The sequence below is a fragment of the Desmodus rotundus genome, chromosome 1 (assembly GCF_022682495.2).
Source record: "Desmodus rotundus isolate HL8 chromosome 1, HLdesRot8A.1, whole genome shotgun sequence".
Lineage (NCBI taxonomy): Eukaryota > Metazoa > Chordata > Mammalia > Chiroptera > Phyllostomidae > Desmodus > Desmodus rotundus.
The window spans coordinates 30,008,488-30,031,239 of record NC_071387.1 but is presented as its reverse complement, the minus strand read 5'-3'; positions in this window follow the sequence as shown (position 1 = coordinate 30,031,239).

Genomic DNA, 22,752 nt, shown 5'->3' with positions numbered 1-22,752 from the left:
TTATATCCCCATGGCTGTTCTGAGCTGTTTCATATCTTGGATCCCTCATTTTTTTTTCTCATTGGACCTAAGAGGGGTTGGGCCTAATCTTTAAAATCTCTTGCAGCTCTAAAATACTGAAATTATATGTTCACCTTTCCAGTTCTCTGTAACTTTGCACTAAAGGCTAAAAGCAAAGGATTCCCTGTGATTTCCCGTGAAAGGCAAAAATAAAAAGTATGCATGCATAATTTAATACCGATATTTGTATTATTCAGTCTGATCACAGAAGAAATGGGAGCTGATGTCATAGCTGTCTTGTTTTCCACTTCAATCCCACGGGAAGTTTAGGAGCCGTTTCTTTTGCCTCAACTTCTCAGACAGCACTGCGCACAAACATTCAATGTTCGTGACTTCCCATTAGAGAATTAAGTGTTTTCATTTTCATCACCGGGGAGGAATTTGTATTTGCAATGTCACAGATTGGCAGATAACTCACGACTGGGGAATAATTTCAACATAGAATCATAGGGATCTGTGGGTTCTAGTTTGTAGGGAGCTACAAGCTTTAGGGATTGAATACTTCAACCCCTTCATTTGACAGATGAGGCAACTGAGGCCCGGAGGAAAGCTAATTAGAGGTAGAGCTAGTTGTCACTAGGGCTCCTACTTCAGTGCTTTTTCCAATCACAACTTGCAGCTTTCAATACTTACGAATTTTCATTGATGACCCTCCCTCAGAGGTGAGAACTGGAAGAATGGGGTGTTGTTCAACCCTATTTTGAGAGGATGAAGGGTGGCTGCTACTTGGCAACAGTCCGAGGGCAGCCCTTCTTTCCGTGTTTCTACACCGTCACTGGTCGTTCACCTAGGCTGGGTTATTTTCTAGCTCCGCCCTCACTCCTTCCTCATTCCTTCAGGAGATGAACATGGTCAGGAGTTCCCAAAATAAACTTGGCTTTGAAGGCCACTCAGAACTGAAGATGAATGAAACAAAAGTCAGGTCAAGAAAAGGGCACTTGGGACCTCAGTGAAGACTGCTCTGTGCTAGATGTTAATTGGAGTCCTCACCTAGCAGATGGGATAACTTACTGCTAGAAACTGTGGCCCAATAAGGCATCTTCAGGAAGAGGGACTTTTTGAACCTTTGAGGATGAGTAGTATTTTGATAGCCTTCACCTCACTGGCATTTGCTTTCTATGTTACCCTGTTCTCTGTTCTAATTGTTAGGGCCCTGTTGTCTGGATGATTCAGAAAATCCAATGTTGGATTTCTTTCCAAGTAGACTGTAAACACCTCGAGTTCAAGGAACATACATTTTAATCCTCCAAACTCCTGAGCATGGGTATTTAAAATGTTAAAACCTCAGAAAGTACTCCCTGAGTGTGTGAATGAATGAATGAATGAACTTCAGGTCTGCTAACCTTTAGAATTAAAAAATTGGCAGCTTTCTATATCGGGCTGAACAGAAATTGTCCCCCAAAGAAATTTATTCAAAATTCTACATAATATTTTTATATAGGTACTTATTTGTCACTGTCTTTGTACAAGTTGTTTTTGTTTGCTTAAGTAGAAATCATGTAAATGATTTTAATGTATCTTAGGCAAAGTTAAACGAACTTGAACATTTACTTGTTTTATTTAAAGCAATATAATTAAATGATACCCATATTATACTTTTTAAAATATTTTTTAAAGTTTTTTTATTTTAGAGAGAGGGGAAGGGAAAGACAAAGGGAGAGAAACTCTGAGGTGAGAAACATCGATCGGCTGCCTTCTGTACACGCCCCAACGGGGCATGAACCTGTAATCCAGGCATGTGCCCTGACTGGGAATCACACCGGTGACTATTCAGTCTGAGGGACAACGCCCAACCAACTGAGCCACACTGGCCGGGGCACGCATACTACACTTTTAATAACTCTTTTTCCATCAAAATATAGAATTAAGGGGGAAAAAAGAAAATAATTCCACATAATCCCACAACCACTATTGACACACTAGTGATATTTCTTCCAACCTTTATTCTTTTACCATATACATATATAGCACACACATAGGTGTGTATATATATATGTATATATCAACATATATATTATTTATGTATATTTTGCAAAATGGATCAAATAGTTTATGCTATTTGAACTTGCATTTTTCATTTATGTTATATTGACTATCTTCCTATATCTTTAAATATTTTTCTAATAATAGCTGTATAGTATTCCAATATATGAATGTACCATAATTTATTTAACTAAGCCTCTCGACCTTTGGGCACTTAGTTTGCTTCCATATTTTCCCTACAAATAATATTCCAGGGAACATCCTTGTAATACTATCTTCATGCCTATGTGAAAAATTTCCCAATAATAATAATAATTACATTAAATTAAGAGTTTTCCATTTTCCCAATTACTCTCTATTTTTTTCTGAGGGAAAAGGTACTGTGTGGCCGAGAGTGTAGGTGTCAGATCTTTAGACCTTTGGGAACTACAAAGGATGGGAAATTTTGCTTTTAGAAGAGGTTTGCTTCCTTGTGGTATAAATTACGATTATTTTGCAGCAAAAAAAGGCGTAATTTGCATTGACCTTACTTAGATCACATAATAATCCCAGCCATCTCCCTGCAGATGTTAGAGAGCTGATTTTGCCACTACTTCCATTCCACCTCCATTACACAGAAACATCCGTACATATTATGGAAATGTGTCCGTATAGCTGGGTGTAGTTTCTTGCTTTTCAATAAAAATGCAGTGCCTGTAGGTGCTCAATTAATATTTATCAAGTGAAAGAAAGAGAAAGAAATCATTTTTTATTGATTCAATGACCACAAGTCCACCTCTATCCCGTTAAATGTGTTCTCTCACCCCTTGTCAGGAGCCCTGGGAGAACGCAGGAAGTGAGCCCCGCGTTTCCTACCTCCACGAGAAGTACCTGCGAGATGACCAGGACCCACTTTCAGGATGACGGGCCTGCCTGATTAAAGCCAATGAGTAGACACCCACAAGCATATTTTCACATCTTAGGGAAAAAAGGGCTTCCTAACAGTAGGAATACACTTTGTTCTGGCATATCAAAGTTGAATTGCTATGCATTGTATAAATTGTGAATGAAGGTACATGCCACTCTTCCCACTACATAATGTTCATTTAGGCCTTAATGTGTGAAACCTTATCCTAACCATTTTCTCAGTAGGTCTCTCAAAGTCTCAGGTCTAAAATGGCCTGAAAGGCCATCCAAGCCTTCCCTGATGCTTGGCCTCCACCACAAATGTCCCTGCTTCTGTTTGAGCATCTCCAGTGACAGGGAGCTGACTGCTTTCCTGAGCAGTTCCATCTACCTTTGGAGAAGCAGCTCTTCCTGTTAGAGCCAAAAGCTGCCTCTCTACACCGCACTCCCACCAGTCCCAGTCACATCCTCCAGAATGTCAAAAGCGAGTCTGACCCTTCTTCCTCATGGATGCGTAAAAGCAGCTTTGGGTCTTCCCCGATGCTTGTTTTCTCCAAGCTGAACATAATTTTTAGCAAAATTCTCTTAAAAGTTTTGTTTCCCTTACCCAAAGCTTAACTTTTCCAGTTAGCAATGATGGACTGATTTATTCTGAGCTGTCTGACCCTACGACTCCCCCAGCCCCCCCCCCCACCCTTCCCAACACAAACTGAAGGGGATGCACTGGGCTCCTGGCAAGGATCTCTGGGAATCGAAATCAGAGACTCTTTGTTCCTCACTCAGAGTTTGTCCCTGAACAAGAAGTGTGGGCCTGGGTTACCTCTCTCTTCCCTCGGGTCTCTCACAGTGGTGGATGGACTTCCCTGACCACCCACTTTAGTTCCTGGCTTTTGCCCTGGGAAGTAAGGGCCAGCTCTAGGAAGTATTCAGGAAAAGCAGTGTGCCTGCTGTAGAAAGAGCATGGGCTTTGGAGTGAAGGAAGGTGAGGCGTAAATTCCAGCTCCTCTCTGAAGCTGTTCTGGTGCAAGATGTCTAAACCTTTCTGGGTTTTTGTGTCTTTATCTCTACTGGAGAGAACTGACATCCACTTTAAAGTATCGTTTTAAGGGCTGACTAGGATGCTAAACTTAAAGTGCCTGACTTATGGTGAACTTTCTATAAATGGTAGTTACTACAATCAGAAGAAATAATTTTTCACTAGAAAAATTATAGCTTAGTCATACTCTAAATGGAAAAAGTAATTTTTAACTACCACAGTATCTATTCATTTGTTAGTCTCATTTAAGAAGTCTCTGGCCTCTGGCCCATAGTAAATCTTTTTAAAAGAATGACCCATATCCACAGGCCTCTTGTTCTTAACCTCCTATTCATTCTACAGCCCAAGGACAGATCGACCTGCTGACCCCACATATTCTCTGAAATGCCTCTTTTAAGGGAAGTCTCTGTTGCCAAATCCAAGGGACCTCTGTGGGCCCCCACCCCTCGGCAGCACTTCACGCTGTTGGTCACAGGACCCTTTCAGGAAAGCACTCCCCTCCTATGAGAAGCCACATTCCTCTCTGGATGCTCCAAAGCCTCCTTCCGTCCTCTTCCTAAGGTCCACTCCTAAATGGCAGCATCCTTTAAGATTCTCTCCTGGACCCTCTTCTCCTCTATACTCATGGGCAATCTAATCGGGTTTCAACTGCCAGCCTTAGGCTAATGATTTACCACAAACAGGGTGGGGAAAAGTAGGTTCACAGCTCTTGGTATGGAAAAGAATATAATAATCAATAAATAGTAATATGAGAATAAACTCTTTTACATACTCCCAACTGTAAACCTACTTTTGCTCCACGCTCATATTTCTCTCCAGAAACACAGACCTGTATTGACTTCAGCCCACCTCTTGACTTCATTGTCTTCTGGCATGTCCCTTGGGTACTTCACCCTCCAGTTGCTCAATGTGGAACCAATCATCTTCCCCTCCTAATCAATCTTAACTCCCGGGCGCTTTTGTCTAGTGACTAACGCCACCATCCGGCTTCTCCGGTTGCTAAAGCCAGAAACGTGGGAGGCAACTTTGATTCTTTTCTCTGCCTAAGGTGCTCTGGTCTAATTAACCACCAAGTTCTGTCACTTCTGGCCCCTTAGTGTCTCTACAATTTATTGTATTCTTTCTGTCCCCTCTGCCACTATTTCTGCTCAGGCCAGCCAGCAACTGGTCTTCTTTCTTTTGTCTTATCACCGAGAGTGAATTTTCTACCCTGTGGTCTAAGTGAACTTTCTAAATATAATTTTTATAATGTTAGTCTATATAAAATGCTTTAATTTGTTTCCTGTGGCCCCCAGGAAAAAGTACAAATGCCTGTTGAGATGGCATTTTATTGATCTGGTTTCTATTTTCCTCACTAACTTCACCCTGTTCCCCTCTGCTTCCCCTGTCTGGTGCCTCTTCATTCTTCCTCTATCCTTCCCTTTTCCCTCGCACACTCCCACCTCCATCCCCGCATACTGCAGCTGGCTGCTTCCTGAACTCACCAAACTCTCAGCCCTGGGTCTTTGCACATACTGTGCTTTTCTTTCTAATTAAAATTATTTTTCCTACCTCTTTGTCGGGCTAACTCCTAATGTTATTCAGAAATCACCTTGGCTTTCACCTCCTTCAAAGAGTATCTACCGGTTTAGTTAAAAGGACTGTGCCACTGTTGGCCCTCTTGTCGTAACAACTGTGCCACAGTCATACGAGAAGTTGTCACTGTGGGGACCTGGGGTGAGGGATCCATGGGAACTCTCCGCACTGTTTTTGCAACTTTGCTTAGACTATTCCAGGATAATAAGGTTATTTAAAAAAGAGTCTCCTCTAACTCTCCTGTGCCTGCTTAGCTGCTGCTTCTGTGTATCTGCAAGACCTGTGCTTCCCCCAGTGAGAACGTCGAAGCACTCAGCACAGTATCTCGCCTTTGTCTGCATGCCCGTCTCTTCCACGGAAAAACGATGGAATCATTTCTTACGTATTTTTGCACAGTGCCTAGCAAATGGGAACTGTTGGACGAGTATCTCCTAAGTAAATGTTTGTTGTCAGATAAGCTGATTTTGGGGGATAGCACCGAAGCTTTTGTTGTAGAGGGATATGAAGTTACAAGCCTGGAAGAAAGGAACTTCAAAGCCTCAGACATCATAGGGGACTGGTAGGCTCTGCTTGCTTCTCAGCGTCATGGATTTGGTGGACATGAAATGATGGATACTCCTGAACGTCGCATGTGTCCCTACACACCGTGTGTGTTTTCAAGAGAGTCACATGACTTCTTCCTCTGCAGGTAAAGAGCACTCCCCGGGCTGAGCTGGGTTAGTTCACCCGGGTGAGCCTCACGGGCTGCTGGCCCATCCCAGGAGGGTGTGGCCATATGTCAGAGCCCAAAAGCCAACCGGGACAGAGCTCAGGAACCGGCTGGAAGAAGAGTGACACCACGGGGAGATGAATCCCCAGGTCAGCCATTCTCGCTCCAGCTCTTTCATGAAAGAACTATGTGACCTTGGACAAGTGTCTTCCTCTTCGTAAGGTCCAGTGTCCATATGTGTAAAATGAGGGCTTGGATTGGCTGGTCTCTAACGTCCCGTCCAGGGTCGACGCTCTGGGAATGTGTGTCCAGTGTGAATGAAGACTGTGAACACCAGCAGGAGGAAGCAGGTAAGTGTATGAGGAAAATGTGGCAACCAAACCACCAGCTCCAGGTCAGCAGCAGCCTTCAGCGAAAAAGCGCCAAGCTAGGACAGAGGTTTGTTTAAGTCACCCTGGGGGGCAGAGACTGCGGGGGCCCCAAAGCTCACCAAATTCAGGTCTGTCAGGAGCATTTCCAAGGATTGGATTGGGGTCAGTATGGTGGCAGAGCAGTGGTCATTTTTTACTTCATAAAATGACCACATTTGGCAAAGGTTTTGATGTTTTTGGGCCAATAGTTGTGATTATTTCCTTTGCACTGAAATTACCCAAAATTTAAGCCCTGGAAATGGTGTAAAGAATACCACCTGGAACTTGGCTGAGGAAGGAATGCCAGGAATGCAGTGATTTTGAATGGAACTGGTAAGTGGGTGAATTGAGATTATCTGCAGTTTGAGGCTACGAACTATCAAGTCATGGAAATTCAGAATTCCTCTAGCCAAGGGGACCAAAATCCAGTTTATATGGAAGTTTCCCTGTCTTACATGGGCAGCAGTGACTTTGATACTCATATGAAAGACAACCTGGGAAGCATGAAGAAAATTACATATTTGCCTAATTGAATAAGTACATTAAAACTAACTGCTACGAGTTAGAGAATTTAGGGTGAGTAGAGAAGAAAATAACGCTATGATTTTTTTTTAAATCCTGGGAACATTCCTTTTGCTCACTGCGCACTGATGCCAGAATTTCTGAAAGGTGTGTGGAAACTCCTGCCTTTGTCCTTGAAAGAACAGGAAGTGTGTGGGCATGAGGTATGCTTAGGACCTGGGCTTCTGGCTCAGGGCGACCCCTTTCATATCTGGTCCTTCCCCTGTGCCTTGACCAAGAGTTTCCCCACCTTCTTAGAAAAATACTTACCTAATAATTCCCTTGGGTGCAGAGGAGGAAGGTGATTGCTTCACCTCTCAAAGGTATTGGATTTGAATCCTCGTGCACAAAACAGCAGCCAGATGTTAGGTGGAGAAGTGTCAGTTTTGGCCAGGAGCTTGGAGGTGGACCAGGGGAAAAGAAAAGCCACCCCCCGCCCCACCCCGGCCCCCGAGGGGTGAGAGAACCAGCCAGATGCAGACAGAGTTAAGAGAAATGGGCCAAGCTTTAGGCCCTCGGGAAGAGAAGCCGAAGCACAAAAATAGTAATAGTTAGATTTATGGAGTGTTTCTTCTGTGCCAAGAAGGGTTCTAAATAATAATTATCACAACCAGAATTATATTAATAATTCTCACACCAGCTCTCGGAGGCATGCTCGTATTTCCATTTGCTAAAGGGAAAACTCAGGTACAGGGACGTTACATATTCACCCAAGTTGTAGAGCCAGGCAGGGTACAAGCCCAGACAACGGGGCTGCAGAGTCACTGCTGTTAACCACCCGTGCCCTGGCGCCTATGCAACCTCTCGGGGTTGCACATGACTCTTGTTCTCTATCTCCAGCATCCACCCTGGGGCTGGGAAGATAATGGGCTTTGCTGAGTGTCCCAGAACTGAACAGAAACAGATAGACTCAGCCTGTGCCCGATCCTGGTACCAAGAGTATGTGGGAGGCTCTGTTTGGCTCAGTACAGTACTTGAGCAGTGGAATGCTAGGAAGTCTCTGGGGCTTGGCAGCCGAAGCCCAGTCCAGGGAGCTGATGTGGGATCGTGGGGAGGATTTCCCCTCACTGCACAGAAAGGGGGAGGAGAACCTCGGGTACTCAGGAGCCCAGAGCTGAGGGATGTGAGGAAGCAGCCTGCGCATTCCTTCACGCATACTGAGAACTCATCCCTGTGTTGGGTGCTGGCCGTTGCCGATATAGGGTTGGATTGTGCATGTTCATTGTCCCGGAAGAGTCCCCTGGTGGTAGTGGGAAGGGCTGCCTATCTGATAGGACCCTGGAAATTACCTTGAGACCCCTGTCCTGCTTTGTCAAGGCAGACAAGGTTAATTATAAACCATTTTGTCTGTCTTGGTGGAGTTTTAAATATTCAGCTCCATGCCCACGAAGTGGATTCAGGAGATGGGCTGGATAACTTTCAGATCCCTGGATGTACCCTCTGGATCAATGAGGCAGGGGCTAAGATGATGGCAAGGCTGAGAAGACAGAGCTTGCGAAAGGGCTCTGCAGTGAAAATGGCTGGAGAGACTGCTGGAGAAGAGAAGGGAGAAGGAATCTTACACTCGCAAAACGCTGGGACCTGTTTATCCCAGTAGGGAGAAGAGGGCGTTTATTCTCTGTGTGAGCCATGAACCCTTCTCTGGGGCCAGGTCTCTTGCGTGACGAGGACACCGCGGAAGGCCAGGGACGGTGTGGTGTGACGCTGCTGTTGGGTTTGTCCGTGCCGTCCCCGTTCGCGCACGGCGTGCTGGGGTCAGTGCTTACGTTATCAGTGCTTGTTCCTCTCTGAAAGGCATCCTGGGCTGGATGGTACATATCACATATTACCGTCATGCTACCCATGGACAAAACACACCCGCATTTTTCTGGCAGGCCTGAGTTATGGATTTAAGGCCAAAGGGATGTTGGGATACAAACACCACGGGCTGGATAGCTTTCTCCTGTTGCCCCATGTCTGATAATGGACAAAACGCTTTCCTTTCCCCCCTTAGCTTGGCTAGAAAAATAGAAGACTAAAATTTACTTTCAAAATTAATAGAAAACAAAAAAGATCTCTTTTAAAGTAGAAAAACAGACACAGGGTAGAAATCCATTGAGTCCTTGTCACAGATCTACTTGGCTGGCTCCGTTTAGAGCTATCGGTTCTCGGGTCATCTAGCCTTGGTCCGCCTAGAGTTCTGGGGCTCACAGCCAGGAGAGGCTGCGGTGCGGGACTGGTAAGAACCATAGATGTAGGGTGGGGGTCTCAGCGCCTCCCATGTCCTGCTGGACTACGGGACCCTTAGGTGTTAGTCCTAGAGGTGTCCCCTCCTGACTCCTGGGGGGAGGGAAGGAGAAGAGCTGTTTTCTCACGTGGAGCCACCGCTGGAGATCCGCTGGCAGCATAGTCCCAGTGAAGGTAGCAGTTATTAGGAACTTGCAACAGAATCAAGAAGGAAAGCAACGGGTGTTTCATGAAGTTCAGTTGAGCGTTGCCCTGCTCATTAGCAGCAATCAGCTCGGTTGTGTGGCCTTGTTCACAGAGGGGAGGGAAAAAAAGGATGAGGGGGAAGGGCCTTTGTTTTGTGTCCTCTCCTCTCTCCCCTCTCGCTGATGCATCCGCCTGTGTCTGCTGGGCTGCGCTTCCATCCATCGCTACGCCCATCACACAAGGTCTGAGATTGTGTGGGACCCTGACAATCCATCTGTTACAGATGCACTTGGGACTGTTTGAACTGCTTCATCACCTCGTCCCTTTGGGTACAGATGGAGATAAGGAGGATTATTAATAGGCAATTATTGAGCATTAGGCCTGTCAAAGATGTCGAAGGGAATTACAGGGTCAAGGATTTATAGTCAAAATTCAAAGAGATGTAAAAGAAATGAGAAACCTCAAATACTGTTTAGGTTTTGATGTTGGAAACTCATGGCTTCAAAGATCTAGAAGGTTGTAATGAAACGACTCCAGCTCTTTGGTTCCAATTTCCCAACATAAAACAGCTAAAGATCACTGACCAAATTAATTACAGAGAGCAAGGGTGTGCTTCTTCACGGAAGTTCGCTCTGAGAAGCTTGCAACGTAAGGGAGACAGGGGCCACGGCTTTTTGTGAATCAATTTCAGAAGGAGCCAGGTAGACCTGTGGCCAGCAGTAGCGCCTGGAGCTGCTGAAGTGGAGACAGGGCAGTCAGTCCTCATGCTTCCTTCCACGTACACCCCCCGTGTCACGTGGGCAACATAATGTTCTGGGAATGTCTTCCCTGCAGGTGCTCGCTGGTTTTCAGTTTCTCCTGATGAACTGCCTCGTTCTCCTTGTCAAACCCTCTCTGAAATTTGAAATAAATTCTGGGTCGATGAAATAACATACCTATGATTTAAGAAACATGACACAACCTGCCCATGGAGACTGTCGAACTTGTGCAAAAGCCTTCCAAATGTTAAACTCTCGGGGCAGGGGACCAAGTCTGAAGGCACTGGCATCGCTCAAGACTTTGTTTGCTTTTACAAATCCTGCCTGGGGGACTGACACCAGAAATGACTCACCAACCTTAAAAGCAACCACGCTCATAACTTTGTAGTAATGGTAGGAATACTGACTGACAGCATTTAAGTTTTAGTAAAAATAATACTTAAAATGTACTGAGGGTATATTGCGTGCTAAGTGTGGCACTAAGTGCTTTACATGCATTGTCTTGTTTAATCCCTCCGATAATAAGTATTAGTATGTAAACATTATTATATTATTATTTCAAATGTCAGGTAAACATTATTAAAGCCCAAACTGTCTCCAGAATTCCTGACCAGACAGTCAACTGTCTACTCAGCATCTCTATTTGGGTGTTCAATAGGCATCTCAAGTTTAAAACGTCCCAAACTCGGCTCCTAATATTTCCCTTCTCATTCCCCTGCACCCCGTTGCGCCCCTTCAGTCTTCCTCATCCCAGGTGGTGACAACTCCAGCCTCCACGTCGCTCAGGCCAAAAGTCTTGGAATCAGCTTAACTCACCTCTTTCACTCACATCCCACATTCGGTCTGGTCAGCACCTTCTGTCCCTGCACCTTCAGACTACGGGCTCTGTCCGGGTATCCAGCCATGGAATATGAAAAATAGAGACAGTTATTGAAGAAGATACAAGATACAAGAAACATTGTACATAAGACAATGATGCATCAGTCCCCTTCAAAGTAGGCACCTTGGGACCTCACAAGGTTCTCCCGGTCACCATCAATTGCCCCGTTGTATTTTCCTGCATCTCATTGATGGTCTGAAATCTCTTCCCTAAAACTAAAAGGTGATTTTAGTTTTGGGAAAAGCCAGAAGTGGCAGGGTGCCAAGTCTAGGCTGCAGGGCAGCTGAGTCACCCGGGTGATTTGATGTTTCGCCAAAAAACTCTGCACGAGACGTGATGCATGAGCAGGCATGTTGTTGTGATGAAGCTGCCAATCACCAGTTGCTCAAAGCTGTGGCCTTCTGATTAATCTGAGTAGTTTCCATGGAGGAATGTGCAAGCTTAACACATAATTTGATGCAGATTCTTTGCTCTACAGGCTCAGTCATTTTTTAACGCAACAGCCACATGCACACTCAATGGTGTCTACCGCCCCCACTAACTAGTACAGTGAAGTTGTCATTGTTCACACATGTGCATTCCAGTCCACTCTCCATGGCTGCCAGGTTACATCGATGTGCAAATTGTTCTGGTTATATTAACAATGGCAGGACTTTTTCTGGACAGACCTCATGTATCAGAATCTGCCCACTTCTCACTCCTCCACTCCTACTACCACCCTCTCTCTCCTCGATGGTTGCAGGATACTCCTTCTGCCCTCACCTCCTTCAAGTCTATCCTCATCACAGGAACCAGAGTGCTCCTCTTAAAATGAAAGTTCAAAACTTTCTGGGGCTTTCCATCTGACTCAGAGTGAAAAATCAAAGCCCTTACAATGGCTACAAAGCTTCATCAGGGGCCAGCTTCTTTTCTGATCTTTACCTTTAGTTCACAGGCCCTGAATTTTATGCAGTTTCTGTGCATGAGTGAATCTGTTCCCTCATCTGGGGAGAGTCCACGTGGCGGTCACCAGATCCTTGAAGGACTGAAAATCTCCCCCAAACTTAAGAAATACTGCTTGGAGGAAGCCTGCCACTTGAAAATCCAATTTTAAGAAGGGATTTATATTCAAATTATAAAATAATTCAAAGAGGGTTCTTTATTTGATGAATGGAATCACTTAAAATGGCTTCTACATTTACACTACAGTGAAATGGATGAAATTAAATACATGCTCTTATTTTAGTGGCCTCTTTGTGACCAAAGTGTATCACTTCTCAGGGGATTCAGAGCGAAGCCTACCACAAGAAACTCTAAGCATAACAAAAAGATGTTTGAGCCTGGAGCTAACAGTTCTCTTCTTCCAAATAACACCAAACCTTTGTGCATAGCTTTGGGCCTGCTGTGTGTAGGGTGCTGTGTTTGGAAACATTTTTGACATATCTCTGTACACATAGCCTAACGCTCACACACAGTAAGCCCTTGATGCCTGTCTTCTATACACCTTTGTCCCTTTACTGCTCATCCCTGAACTTGCAGCATTTCACAGATGTGATTTTAATGAGATTGGACCCAGAGTGATTCTCGAAGCCAAGGACAGATACCAGTGGTAACTGCAGGTGGATCAGTCTGGAGTGGGTTCTTAAGTCAATGAGACTCCGGCACTTCAATTCCCTCCTACACTCAGCCCCTGCATGCGTGTGAAATATGCCTAAGTCCATGTCTTTCCCTCACCCCTTGACCATTAATAGGTCTAGAAACCATGGCCTATATCCCAAGGGTGTTACGTGGATTAATCAGTAAACTATAATTAACTGCAAAGTAAACATTAATTATTGTTATTACCATCAGTTCCCGTCTAGGTTTTTGACCCAGAGAGAGAACCTGCTCTCACACTGACTCTCTCTAGAAGTTAAGAACACACCACAAACCTATCAGAGATGTGTCCTCCTTCACAGTATTGAATATGTTAGGAGCACTTTAGAGTGTATTTTAAAGTACCTGAGTTCATACTGGAGAGGTGCCCTGCTTATAAGTGACTGCAGGGAACCTGGTCACTGTCCCCAACATCAGAAGGATTGCCATGACCCTGACTGGTGTGGCTCAGTTGGTTGAGCATCATCCTGCAAAGTGAAAGGTTGATGGTTCGAATCCCAGTCAGAGCAAATGCCTGGGCTGTGGCCCAGTCCCCGGTTGGGATGTGTGAGAGAGGCAGCCAATCAATGTTTCTCTCACACACCAATGTTTCTCTCCTTCTCTTTCTCTTTCCCCTCTCTCTAAAAATAAATAAATAAATAAAATTTTTTTTAGAAGAACTGCCATGAACAGAAAATGCAGATTTGTTTTTCATGGGCCCGAAAGGCAGAACTAGAACCAGTAGGGAGGCAAATGTTAGCCCCAAAGTGGGAAGAACTTCAACAGCTGGAGCGGTTCAACTATGGAACCAATTGCCTGAAAAAGCAGGATGTTTTTTTCTAGTCATGGAAAAGTTCAGGCAGAGCCAGATGACTTGTTATTTTCAAGTAAGTTATTGATTGCTTACCGACCCTCTGCAGGGCACTGTCCTGAGAGCTAGAGGAACCCAAACGTGAACTAGGCAGGTCCAGTGCAGGTCCAGAGCGTTTCTGTTATAAAGGGGAAGATAAAATCCACCCATCCACCCACCCATCCATCCACCCATCCACCCACCCATCCATCCACCCATCCACCTATCCATCCATCCATCCATCCATCCATCCCTCCATCCATCCGCCCATCCATCCACCTATCTATCCACCCATTCATTCATCCATCCATCCATCCACCCATCCATCCATCCATCCTTCCATCCAATGAATACAAATTGAGCACCTACTATGTGACAAGCATTATATCCCCAAGGATACAGCAGTGAACAAAACAGAGATTTTTGTTTCTCACAGGTGGTGGATAAGGTTGGCAATGAGAACAACTAAAGCATAAAGTTAATGTCACTCTTTGAGAAAGAAATTAGGAAAATGTAACATAAGACAAATAAAATCATGTGGCTGACGGGGATGTAATTACAACTAAGAAAGCTTAAGTATAACAAATCCTATTATTCTTTGACAGCTCTGACAGCTGTTTGTGTCAGAGGGGTGGTCTGCCTGCAGCTGGATGACAGGGACTCAGAGGAAAAATATCTGTGACTTTGTTCTGAGCATCATCTGAAGACAGGCTAGTTGATCAGGGACTGAAGACATCGAACTGTCCCAGCTCAGTGACACTGGCCAGTGAGACCATTCAACTCATTTTCTTTCAAGCCCCTCCTTGTCTTCTGGCTAACTCCTGCCTACCTTTGGGTTTTAACTTACAAGTAACTTCCCTGGAAAAAGTCTCCTCTGTATTCTCACAGCACTAGGTATTTCTCCTTCATGGCATTTGTCACAGCTGTCATTTATCATTTCTGCCTTCCTCACTAGAACGGAAGCTGCATGAGGGCAGAAGCCCCATCAGTCTTATTCACCGCTGTGTCCCACTGGCTGGCACATCGAGGTACTCAGTAAATATTTGTTAAATGACGGACTAAATAAATGAAAGGTTGAGTGAACGTGATTTTCCAGGAATTTTATTTCCTATAAGGGAAGAGTGCTCTGAGTAGAGGGATGATTGCCATTTCTGGAAATCTTGGAGACCTCACTCTTACGGCAGGACCCTAACATAAGATAGAAGGTATGAGCGAATAGGAAATGAGCTATGGAACCACAGAGATGCGATGGCCATGATGGAAGTGGTTAGAGAAGAGAGGGCACCTGACCTGAGTCTTAAGTCAAAGATGAGATGTGGATTTGACATGTACAGCTGAGAAGTGGAGGGAGAAGGTTATTCCTGTCTGAAATGGACAGCATGAGCAACAGTGTCAAGCCTGGAATTCAGAGTGTGTGTGTTAGGGGAGCAATGAGACGTAACTTGGGGAAGGCAGTGTGGGACCCTAATGAGGCAGGCAGGATAGAGTTTGGACTGATTTCCCTGTTGGCAGGTGTTGCCGTAGAGGGGATCCCTACCTTGAATGTGGGGGTGGGGGGGGTCAGTTACTTCTGTAGTGTTCCAAAAGAAATGGCATGTACAGTGCCAAAGACTGGATGAGTCCAGGAGAAGGCCAATTGGCTGTCCCCCCAACTTCACAATGGGATCTCACCACAGTGATCTACAGGGCCCAGCTTCTGGCCCTTTGCCTGCCAAGCTCTGAAATCTGGTTTGTCAGCACTCCAGGGAAGATCTAAACTCACAAGGCTACTATATATGACCAGAATGCTGATTTAGTAATTTATAGGGAAAACTGGAGTTGCTAAAAGTATCCAATGCTGATTCTAGCCCTGTAAACAGGTTGCATAAGTAGCCAAATTGCAATTAGGTGTCAGTTTATCAAACCACAATGAGAAGTGCAGTTGCCAAAGGGTGCCGAGTCCAAAGCCTGTGTACTTGTTTTCTGTAGGTGGCTCTATGAGGCAAGTCGAACTAAAATCAGATTGCTTGATAAGCTTGGAGTTAGGACAAGGGGAAATCCTTAAAAGGGTGTTTAGAGACATCTGACTCAGACCTCTATAACAGGAAGATATTGTCACCAGGATTACCTAGGTCACCAGAGCCCCTCTGCCTGGATGGCATTAGGTGGGCGGCACCAAGGTCTGCTCCTCCGACGTCCTTTCCTGGCATTTTCATGACCAGCCAACCTCCCTTCTGTCTGAGGCTCTCCTTCTCTCAACCGGATGCCATCAAGTTCTCCTGGTCTGAGAACCATTCTTTTTCCTGAAGCTGACTTAGCAAATCTCTGCTGCAAGCAGTTGTGTGTTGATGTCCTAGTTGAACTCTCAAAGGACAACCTTATTTCTGTTTCTTTCAAGATCACTCACTGACAACACTTTCCAGCCTTGAGATTCTAGAGCACGCCAAGTCCCACATGGCTCAAAACCATCTTATTTAACATTGTCAGAATTTCACAAACTAGGTAAGACCTCAGTGTGGGACGCTTTCCATTCCATTTGTGAGCTGCTTTACAATCAAAACACATGTTCACTTCTGCTATTGCATCCCATCATTCTGAAAAACCTTGAGGTAAAGAGGGCAGGGACTGAAGTTGCTCATCATCACATGGTTAATAAGAGGCAGAGACAGAGCTCGGACCCCCAGGCTAGTACATCTTGCTGTGCACCGTGTTATTAAACTATAAAAACCATAACACTATTGTTTATCAACTTGAAGGTCAAGCACAGAAGTCAGGTGCTGAGGCTTAGCGTGAAAGCCATGATCAAGAATGCTACTATCAGAACCAGGGATTGATTCGTAGTAGAAAAGCCCAATCCCATCCCTACATCAAGAGTCAAAACCCTGCCCTCTAAGCACTGCTGGATACGTGAGGATACATTCTTATTCCATTTTCCTTGCCCCAGACTTCACACAGAGCACCCCTCCTTTATGATAGTGACCACTATTGAGGACCCATGTTGTGCCCACTTGGGACTAGGTACATCATTTTGCTCATAACAAGCTCAAAGATTGTCTGGTTTCCATCCTATACCCCCCAAAACTGTAACCCTTCAAGGTTGAGTAACTTGCCCAAGGTCACTCTCTAATGCACGATGGACCTGGGGCTGTAAGGTGCATCTCTTTGCATGTGAAACCCAAGTTTTCCCATTGTGTCATGCTGACCTTCAGTACATCCCTGCCTCTGAAGGAGATGCTACTGTTCAGGCCTCTTTCGTCCTCCCGTCCTGCTGGACGGAGTGATGAGGATAGAGACAGGAGAAAGGTGGGAGGGTGTTGCCTTCAGTACGCCCTAGACCCAGGCTGCTTGGGTTCAAATTCAGGCTCCACCACCTGCCAGCTGTGTGCCCGGGAGCAAGTCTTACCCCTGTGTGCCTGGCTCCTCTCTTGTAAAATGAGGATATCAATAGTACTCACTCTATAGGGTTGTTGTGAAGATTAAATATGTTAATATAACTACAGTTATTAGAAAAGAATCTGGCACATAGTAAATGCTCAGTAAAATTACCCATGATCATCTTTTGATTAAATTGAGGTATTGACCTCAATCCAGTTTGACCCCTTCATTGTATTGGATAGACAGTGTAGCCTCATTAATTCCATGATTCTAAGCCATTTCTTGAGGTGGGTTACTTTCCTGATGGGTCATCTTAACAATTTTAGTGAATTATCTTAACTGTTCTAACAGATCCTTACTAAGGCAAATACCAGACCTCATCTAGAATTTCAGAGTCACACCATAGGTGGTCCCTACATCCTGCCTCTACTGTACCCTCTTCCGCCTTTCTCTAGAAATGCCAGCCTAAAGTGACTACGAATTTAATGAAGAGTTGCCTTATCGTGGGTCCCAGCAGCCCTCTGGTCTTCGGCACCTCCCAGAGGGCCCATTCTTTGTATGTGCTGGGGCGCAGCCGGCTCCCCGAGGCCTGAGCTGGCAGGAAAGGGTGGGGCAGTTTCAGTGGCTCCAGAAAGGAAACCAAGTCTGTCCACACAGGCGACTGCTGAGCAGCTGAGCTGGTGCGGGAGCTAATTAGGGACTGTGAACGAGATGCCAGGGCTCTGAGGTGCCACATGAAATGCCAGATAATGACAGCCCTGGGCAGGGATCTTCTGTGACCTGGAATTGGATGACTTAGGTGACAGGATTAAAACAAAAAGGACAAAACACCTGCAAGACAAATTATCCCTCCAAATCGAACCTTTAATACAGCTCAATTTCAGAGAGAGCGATGAAAATTAGGGCAAGGAACAGTACTGGACATTTCGGGGACACAAGGGGGTGGCACTCAGTCCCCGACTCAAGGGTGCTCTCCATCTGCACGGCCACTTTTCAGCAGCACCTATGGTTGTTCTCACCCGCCTGTTGCAGTCCCCTCCTGACTGGTGTCCCCACCTCTTGTCTTTCCTCAGTCGCAGTCAGTACAAAGCAACTTCAGTCTCATAACTCCCCATTCAGAACGGCTCCCCGTTGCCTATACATTGAGTGAGAATATCTTACCCGTGTTTAAAGATCCCGCGGACCGGCCTACTGCAGTTCCCTCACACACGCCTTCTCCCTTCTCCCTTCTCCCCATCTCCCTGCTTCCCCTGACCCTGTGACATGGCACAGCACACCTCCACTTCCTCTCTGACTAGACAGAGAGGGATCACCTTTCCAGGCTCATCTCCAAGGCCACTTCTTCCCTGAAGCATCCCACGATGTTGGCCCCCATTATGGGATGTCTCAATCGCATGTTATCCTCCATTGCATTGGTTCATCCTTCTCTCGTGTCACCGAGTTTTCCTCCTGCGAGTTCCCCTGGGGAACTGGTCCTGCGGCTGGGGTTGTTATTTTCCTCTCCCACGGCATAGCTGCTACAATAGTCATGTGGCGTGATTGATTACACTGAACAGAATGGAGGAGATAAATAAACCCAGCCCAAAGTGACTAACACAAGCCAAAACGCCAGGGGAATTGAATTTGGGCTGGAGAAAGGATGAATATATTCCAAATAGAAAAGACTGGGGCCCTGACCAGGGAGGCTCAGCTGGTTGGAGCATCGTCCTATAAACTAGTGGGTCACAGGTTTGATTGCTGGCCAGGGCACAGGCCTGGGTTGCAGGTTCGGCCCCAGTCGGGGCGTGTCTGTGAGACGCAACTGATGGACGTTTCTCTCCTTCTCTCTCCCCCTCCCTCCCCCTCTAAGCATGTCCTCAAGTGAGGATTAAAAAAAAAAAAGGGGGGACCAGGACAGGTTTCATTTTTTCTTGTAAACCTTCCCTGGCGGCACGTGTTCCTCCTGTACCTGCCCCCGTGGTGGCATTCACAACCCAGTACTGTAATTATATACCTCCACGTCTGGTTTATGTACTGGACTGGAAGAGCCTTGCGGGCAGGGACCAAGCCTTCATCCTAATTGTAACCTTTTACCCAGTTTAGTGCTTGGCACGTAGTAAGTGCTCAACAAATACTTGTGGGAGGAGAAAAAAGAGGGTGGGAGGGAGGGAAGGAGGGCTTATTCGTGTAGCGATGGGGGAGGGCGAAGGCTACACAGAGAAATTGAATCCAGAGAGGTGCAGTCATGTGTGGGGACCCTGCCACACTGTCCTGATGGATTTGCTTGATGTGACGAAGGTGCTCACCCGCTACATACTGCTTTTTGTAGGTGCTAACACTGAGAAAATAAGGAAAAACAACCACCTTGCACTCCTAGATCCTTGGGTCCTCCTCTTCCCCACCCCCCCCATTCTGGAACTGGCGCTGTGACACACTCCTGAGCCTCAGATAACGAGGAGCAGGCGGCGGGCGGTTGCACTCTGCCCAACTCCGACTCCGACTCCGCGGCGCTGTGATTGCTGGAGGTTTCACGAACAACGCAAAGTGAAGGTAGCTTTAAAAAAACTCAAAGGCTTCCAGATGAGCCCGAAATTCCTTTTCCCTTCCTTCTACACAAATAGGCACAATTAGGAGGGGAGGATTCCCTTTTAGCTTCCAGGACAGAGCACCACAGTGGAGTGGGCGGAGCGGCTTCCCTGGCAGCTCCGAGAGCGGGGCAGAGCTCCTCGTTTTGCCACTTACAAGGCGCACGACTTAAGGCCAGCGCCTTAATCACTGAGGCCTGTTTTCCTCATCTACAGGGTGGAGATAAATACTGTCTTCTCCATAGGACTGCTGTGAGAATTAAATAACATGCACACGACTAACTTAGTCCAGCGTTGGGCACAGCGGAAGCCCCAAGTAAGTGTTAGCTGGTGATCACCTTGATTACTTCAAACAAACAAACTTTGTGGGGGTGAGGATTCAAGGACTTGGCAAAGTAGACGGCTGTTGTGTGATATTTCAGAAATCCTGTTCGATGTTTCGGTTGTCTGGCGGAGCAGTTAGTTTTAAAGCACTTGGTATCCCTTGAAAACTGTTTTTATTTCATCCCATTCACATGCCCATATTTATGTGCTGCAGAAAGTACAGGACAGTTATGTTGCTTCTTTAGCAATATCGCCAGCCTGTCTCCTACTGCCCCAGGCCCTGTGCTCTAGGAGCGCACGGTGACTCGCCTTCTTTTCTATAACATTGTGAAGAGTGTGTGTTTGCAACAGCTTTGCAAGAACTTTGCAGCTTGAACTTTGACAAACCCAAGTCCAAATAGACAACATGCTATGCTTTGGGTTAAAAAAATTACCATGCTTGTCAGATAATTTGACATCCAAAATTTTATTTATTGTAGTTTTTTAAGTTTTTTCAGTTTAGTTGTTATCCATCTTGGTACAGAAGGTGGAAACATTTTCTCCCATGTGTCTACAATAACAGCTGGAATTGTGGAGAGGGAGGAAGGGACAAAGAAAGAGAATGATTCAAAAAAAAAAAAAAGAGAGAGAGAACGATTCATTCTTTATCAAAACATTTGATAGCAGGAAGGTGGAGATTAGAATAAGTGAGGAAGAGAAAGGGAGTAGGGAAGAGGAAAGACCCACACTAGGTAGATCTTCAATAATCATTCATCAAGCCCTGGCTGGTGTAGCTCAGCGGATTGAGCACTGGCCTGCGAACCAAAAGGCTTCCAGTTCGATTCCCAGTGAGGGCACATGCCTGGGTTGCCAGCCAGAGCCCCAGTGGGAGGTGCACAAAAGGCAACCACACATTGATGTTTCTCTCCCTCTCTTTCTCTTTCCCTTCCCCTCTCTCTAAAAATAAATAAATAAAATCTTTTTAAAAATAACAATTGTTCATCGAATGAGTGAATGAAATGTAACAGCATTAGACTGGAAGTTCCCAGAGAGAATCAAGACATAATAGCCATCAGATACCCAAAGTTGTGGGACAGGCCAGCCGAAAAAACCTACACAACGAATTCTGCAGAGAGGTGGGTACACGACTCCAGCACTCCATTGGAGGCTGTTGAAGAGGATTTCTTCAGAGGGAGCAGCGAGTGTGCTAAGTGGGTATGGGATATGGGCGCCCACCTCATCTCACTGAAACAGGACCCCTCAGAGCTTGAGCTGTGTCTCCTGCAGCTGTGTCTCCTGCCGTGGGGACCTCTGGAAATGTAGAAGAAAAAAACAGGGCTGGCTAATGCTTTGGCAGCAGAGCAAAGACGGTTGCTGCTGCTTCTGCATTGGCTAACACTCCCAGAAACCGTTCAGGCAAAGAATGCTCCATGGAGCAGATACATGCCTCAGCAGGGAGAGCCGCTGTGGGAAGCACCTTAGATCTGGTCAGCAGGGAATGCCTTGCTGCCAGGCTGAGGAGAAGCCGGATGGGACCTGCAGTGATTTCTAGGGCTCGAGGTGGAAGCTCCTGCTGAAATAGAATATTTTTGCTCAGTTTAAGGGATCCTCAAGTGAGAGACCACCATGAGCTAGGGGAGGGGGCAGGTGTTTGAGGAACTCACAATAATTCCACGTAAGAGAAAGTCGGTTTTAGACAGCTGCTGGGCCTAGGGAGTATGACACCATCTTACCACAGCCCCAATCAGACAAGCACTGTTCGCCCACCTTCCCTTTCCTCCTCTCACTCTCTCTCCAGGAGGTGTCAGGAACCCTATTTAGCAAGATGGGAAGAGAAAATTTACACCCTGGTTCCCTCCTTGCTGAAAGCCCCCTAAACAAGGTTAGCAGTTTCTGTTACAAACATGGATGTGGATATTTTAGTTTACTGAATTGAAACTGTGTTTGCAGTTGTGACTGAAAGTGAAGGTAGGAATTTTAGCTCCTCAGGAATGACTACCAAGGCCCAGGGGCGTGCTTACATTTATACCTGGTGGCCGAGGAAGATCTCTCCCCATTGCACCCCCAATAAGTTCAAAGGACAGTAAGAGGTTTTTATTATATTCCGTGAGTTTTGGGTGTTCAACTTACTGGCTAGAGAATGAATTCATGAACAGATGGGTAAATGAATGAACGCGTGTTGCTGATATTAGGATGCACTGTGATTCAAACTTCCGCCATTTCAAAATTGAATTCTTGTAACATTTTATTACCTTGAAGGTATGCAGCTGTAGGTGGCAGATTATTCTGTAGCTCTTAGCTAAATTAAGATCCAATCTTGAATTAATACCACTCTGCATGTTTCCTGTTACCTCAAAAGCTGTAGCAAGTGAAGAGTGTTAGCAATGTCTGTTTGCTAGGCTCCTTTTACTCTCTAAATACTTTGTATAACCTGTTTAAATCCTTAGCCAGCCGTTCTGCTGAGATGGTGCTGAGAACGCATTCATACTCAGGTGTAAATCAGTTACAGAGTTGGCTATGTGCTTATTTCCACAGGCATTTTTGCTTTAACAGTAAAAGTGCCCAAGTTCAAAAAAGTGATGCTTTCATGGTGGATTTTGGGCATCTGCTAGAGGCCAAAATCATTGGAGATTTCTTTGGGAAGGGGCTGCCCAGCCCCTTAGAAACCACACTTGGTAGGTCCAGAGGGCAGGACACCTGGGTGGTGCTTACCACAGCCCAGCTTCACTGGCCTGAGACAGGGAAATTGAGATCATGTTTAAATTATAATGGCACCATGCAAACGTGAGCCAGTGTAT